The sequence below is a fragment of the Xiphophorus hellerii genome, chromosome 13 (assembly GCF_003331165.1).
Source record: "Xiphophorus hellerii strain 12219 chromosome 13, Xiphophorus_hellerii-4.1, whole genome shotgun sequence".
Lineage (NCBI taxonomy): Eukaryota > Metazoa > Chordata > Actinopteri > Cyprinodontiformes > Poeciliidae > Xiphophorus > Xiphophorus hellerii.
Window position 1 is genome coordinate 24807153 of NC_045684.1, and position 6000 is coordinate 24813152.

The window sequence follows — 6000 nt, forward strand, 5'->3', positions numbered from 1 at the left end:
TTGCTTTGGTAAAACTTCCAAACTTTGGCACAACAAAAAATGTTTAACATTTATTTGTTGTTGTTTTTCAAACAACCTAATTGCGTTTTAAGAATTATATTCCAAAAATCACCTGACTTGTTTGCATATACGTTTCTAAAATAGTGTAACTCTCTTAGCTTTTGACCTAGATTTTCATCCTGGTATCACATCAAATCTGATACAAGCTCTTCCAGATAACAAAATTTGTTCTGACATAAAACTGTTATGCTTCAATGTAAATATGATACAATCATTTAAACAAAAAAAAAACAACAACAACATACTTTTCAATGCTTGTATTTTATCATAATTTGTGTTTTAAGTGTTGAACATATTTTTTTGGAAATTAATCTTTAAAACAAAGTGTAAGTTTATTCATAATTCTTTTTACCTCTGTCCAGTTTTGTTTTCACAATGAGCCATTTTTAATATATGTCTCATAGCACAATAAAACACTGTGAACCAACACATCAACGAAGTATAGTTCAAAAAGTAGTTTTTTTTCTTAGTATCTTTATTGATATTTGTGTTCCATAAATACAATTACTAGAAAATATTATTAGAAAAATATTTTCTAGTGTGATTAGTCGAAATTGATTTTCATATTCATTGAAACGCATGTATTGTTGCATGTGGCCTTTATAGGATTAAAGAAGTGTGAAAAACATGCCATATGATGACAAACACGCTATCGATTACTGAGTTTAACTCCAGATAACAGGATATATGGAGTGTGCATCACTTTTGACTGAGGCTCTCTACTGCCCCTTAGTGGTCGTCAGTGAGCACAACGACAAAAAGGATGCAACCGAAGGTTCTCCCCCTAAGCAGAGGCAGTCCTTTTCTTAACCTAATCATCCATTTTCCTCTCCTCTCACCATATTGATTAAAATATGCTTACCTGTGAGCAAAGAGCTTTTTGAGAAGAATTACTAGCAGAAGCATTTCAAGGATTGATTTCTTCCACTCAGGCACCTGTAATGAACCTGCCTGCCTGTTCAGTGAAGCACGCCGGGTCAGAGGTTGGAGCTGGCCCTTGCATACAAAGCAAGCGAAGGTCTTCCCTCCATGTTGGGCCTCTGGTATAAACAGGGGCATGCATTAAGTGCAGATGGTTGCTCCCTGAACAAACAGCTGAAAGCCTGCAGGTCATTTGTCAGTCCGCTGCCAGAGTGAAAACTATTACAATCGACCGCAGGTGTACCAGGGCGTGCATCTGCTCGAAACAAATGAAGGCAAAAATTGTCTGCAATAAACACTTACAGGAGAGCGAAGACCTATTCTAACCATCAGTGCTCAGCTTGATCTATCTCTGACCATTACTGTGTTATTAGTGTTGGGGGGGGTTGCAAGGTTGTTCTAGCTCCTCTTGTCATTGACAGAACGAATTGCCTGTGAGCTGAATTTCAATTGGCTCATAAAACGAAGACTTACTTTTCTTGGCAGGTGCAAAGGTTCCGACCCGATAGCTTGCACTCTTGCCTTCTGCCTGTGTGGATCTTTGCTGTCCCCCAACATATAGGTTCACAGTCTGGGGTAAACAAGGGCAGATGGAGGGAGCTAACCGCTGGGGTTCCATTTGTAGGCAGCCGCCTCCACTCCAGATCTTTATTACCATTCCTCATGCCCCATAGATTCCAACAAAAAGGCAAGAACTCAACGTGCCTATAGAGCTCGCCCCTCATTAGAGCGGCATTTGGAGCATCAAGGGAGTACGAAACTCCCTCTGAAGTACAAATAATAAAATCTTAATGGGTTCATATGGCATTTGTGACTGGCAGTTTTCACAAACTGCAAATGCAGAGGACTTGGTGTCAAGAAACAGGCTTGGGGGAGGGGGTCTTTTTTGCACTGGCAGGTGGATGAGAGGTGTACCCACTCACTGGGCAGGTCATCAGTAATTCATATGCCAAAAGAAACAAAAATGCCATGCACACACAATAAGGGACGTTCAAAGAGATCATGTAACCTAAAATAGATTTTTTGGGGGGGTGGTAGAATTAAGCCAGAGTTCCTGGAGATGACCCACCCATGAAAGTGCAAGGAGATCATGTAAACTATATTCAAGAAGGCCCTGCAAGGATTCAAAGCAACACTGCTTACAACTGTGCTACACAAAATATACAATATTCAGAGGACGAAGTAGAGTTTTGCTTAAGATGTAAGTACATCGAACAGTACTTTTCTTAAAGTAATAGGTGCTGTGACAGAAGGAATAATCGGTATTCCATACAATGTCTTGATCAGCAGTAATGCCCATCCAGCAGTCTCTTTTCTGTCTCCGCAGACAGTGGGTAGTAGTTGCTCATTTGTGCCACAACATCTGGACATGTGGCAACCGAACCACCACTTTGTAATGTTGACGGAAGAATGACAGCTGCCACTGAAGGTCGGTTCGAAGTCCTGAAGCTAACAAATCCAGCCTTCCTGTCCAAGCAAACTGCATTACATGTCAGTAAGGCCTGTCTACCAGCAGTACAACCAAGAACTTATTGAAAAACAATGCTATATTTCTCTGTGGACATTTGCTCTTCACTTAAATCTTCATTGTCAGTGTTGTGTAACAAGTGCAGTGCCACATAAGTTGAGGCCGCTCTCTTCTTTTTAGACCACACTAAAAGAGTAATGTGTATGTTTTTTCCCCAATTATCTTACCCTTATAATAACAGCACCAACATTATATACAACCCCTGCTCCATAACAAGCCACTCATCATTTTATGTAAATCATCTAAGACTTTACCTTCTCTCTGATAAAGAAAGAAGGTAAGATAAAACTGCTCATTGTAGTCAACAGTTAAGACGGGCTGTTGTGAAGATGAACACTGCCAGTCTTAAATCTTAACACTCTCTATATGAAGTCCAGCTTTGTTTAAGTGGAAAACAGAGATACCGAAAGAAGTTGGACTTTCTGTGTTATGCATGGTGCGACAGTGGCCCATGGATAGAGCGCAGGAACATTTGCACAAAGTATTACAGTCTTTTCAATTTGACATGAACACGTTTGGGAAGCCGACAGTCAATCGGTCAGCAGACAGGGACTTTGCTTGGCTTTCCCGAACATATATTGGCGGAACGTAACCCAATAGGAAACAATGACACCTTTCATGATAGTCAACTTTAAAGAGAAGGTTTTTATCTCCTGCAGTATATTTCCCTCGGTCAACGGCAGCCTGGAAATAGAGATAAAGTGGAACCAGTGGTGGGACAAATAGAAGGAAAACAGGAATTTGTAAGCTTAAATCTTCTTTTCCACGCTGTGTCAGCAGAGGCTTTTCCTTTGCCGGAGAGGTTTAGGCAAGAGGGCGAGAGAAAACGAGCAGGAGAAGGTGGCTGGGCTCTGTCTGAGGGACACGCTCAGTTTAGCATCGCTACAAGACCAGGAAAACCTTTTATTCCCCTTGAAAGCTTTCAGAATTGTCACACCTGCTTAGGACTTGACCAGCACTCCCCCCTCCTCCTTGGTCACCCACACCTCTCCTGTTCTCCCAACGCCTGCCTCAGCTCCTCACAGACCTTTTCACTTCCTGTCCTTTTGGGTGATCATTATATTGACCGTCTGTGAGAAGACTCGGTACCGCAAAATCAGAAAGGCACAAAAACTGACGGCAGTTAAAATATCACTTTACCTCATTGCTAAATTAGAGATTACACTAATTTGCTTTCGGTGCCTATTACCTACAAAAAGTGCTCACCTTTTGCCAAAATTTGTTAAATTTATGTAAATGAGAAACATAAAAAGTGACAAATGGACAATATCGTATGTCCAATCCCCTCTACTGAGACGTAGACTCAATTACAGCCCCAATCTGTGCAGATTCTGCTAAAATACAAAATAGAATATGAAAGATCCAACATAAATATTCACTTGGAAGCAACAAATCCCTTGAGCCTGTGAAAAAAAAAATCCATCTCAAACCTTATTTATAATTGAGCAGCATTACATTAAAACTGCATATATTCCGGAGTCTTAAAAAAACCTATCAACTTCAACTTCTGAAAGGAAGGGTAATAGCATTTGACTTAAAGTGTGTGTGAAGTTTTATTTTGTACCCTCTCTGTACCATCTATACTTTTTTGATGAACAATTTGGGAAAGAAAAGCTCCAATATTTAATGCATTCTTACCTGACTGAACCAGCTTGTAAAACTACGGTTCACAAGTCGGATTTGCCCTTTAATACTTTGGCGTTTTTAGAAAGCAAGACTTCGTAATAACGCAAGTGAAAGCAGAAATTCCAACCTAAAGAAAACTAGGAAACTCTCGGTGCTTTCATCAACAGTTTCCGGTTTCAGACGAGTCTAGTTTGGTTGCCTAAAAAGTTTAGTTCACTCATCTAAACCGTCTGGTTTGTTTGCTAAGGTGTGGATGCGCAATGGAACGCCTCCTAAAGATCCAGGTCTCGGTTCGGCTGATGTGAGTTCTGGTGCGGTTTGAACGTTTGTGAGGATGCCTAGTGGACTGGAAACTGCTCCACAAACAGGAAGTGAACCATTAAGCATTCTGGGTAAATACAACCAAAACAAACACGAGAGACTAGCTCTGAAGAGAAATACTACATCCGGTAAAATCTGACGCCACTCCATTTTTGTTTACATTTCATGCGCTCAGTGTCTACTTTGGAGGGGTTTTTTGTGTCACTTCAGTGGTTTTTGGTACACTGCCCCCAACAGGTGAGGAGGGGAGCAGATTTGTCCGTTTGACACGGCAGCTAAAAATGTAACAAATGTTGCAATTTTAGTCCACAATCAAACAGAGTCTATCGGACTATCAGGTGTGAAAATACCCTATCTCGGAGAGTCGCAACACGATTTCCATTTCTTTTCTTTCCTTTTATGCACGTTCAGTTTCCAACCCTCACCAGCCCCACACTTCTAAATCAAGCAATCAAAGTTCTGGCTTCTCTCTTGTCTTTCTCTTCTGTCCTCTGCGACAGGTGGTCCGTCACAGTCAGAGCTCATCTCCTCTGCTGTCTCTGTGATACGGCAGCATCAAGCTCAGCTAACAGCCCGTTTCGTTTGTCCAGCTCTTGTCCTTCCAGTCGCTTTCCAGCCGAACGGCGCGCAGATAGCACAAATGCTCGAAATAATCTCCCAAACCAAAGCAGGATTTAGCGTTCACCTTTTGCCTTATAATAATCCGAATCGCATTTAGACCTTCAAAGGCTCTCTGCCGATTGAGACCGTTGGCCTTTCTTTGCTTTCAAAGCTTCGAGGGAGAAAAAAAAAAATCGACAGCCGAGAAGATTTTTTTTTCTACCTAGTCCCTTTCACCTGATGCCTACCTTTAAGGCCACTTAGCTGAATAAAGTCATAATTCATCCAAAATTCACTTTTTAATGATCGGAAATGATCTGCCTCTCTTCAGAGGCTTTTTTCAAAGCCTCTGTTCTCTAAAGGTAAATTGGATGGGGGTAGAAGAGGGGAGAAGAATACCCACCTTTGAGCCGGTTTTCAGGGTCGCCTTTGATCGAGGGACGGGCACGCGCGCGTCCAAACACACACATACATGTGCATCTGTGTGTGTGTCATAAAACATGTGCTCATATGCACAATAAGCAAAAACAGCATGTTCTTCAGAGCCAAAGATTTGAGATCAAAAGCAGACCTCGAGATTGTATGTGTGTGTGAAAATGACAAACTTTAGCTTTTCACTCCATCAGACAGAATTTGAAAGCAAACTTGGGGGCTGGGTGGGAGGAAACCCTACCTCCGCCCCCCCCTCCCCACCTGTTTCATCCACTCCTGCTTCATTACCTTTCCCTCAGGTAACATACATTAAAAGAAGACTGTTTCCGGTAACTGGTTCCCAGTTGGTTCCCAGTAACTGGTTCCCGGTAACTGGAACGGTAACTCAGATTAATCACGATTATTCTGAAATAATCGTCAGCGAATTTAGTAATCGATAACAACATACTTAAAGCAGTAATTCAAAGTTTTAGCTCAAGTTTAGTTAGAATTCTGTGAAATAAAAACATCTA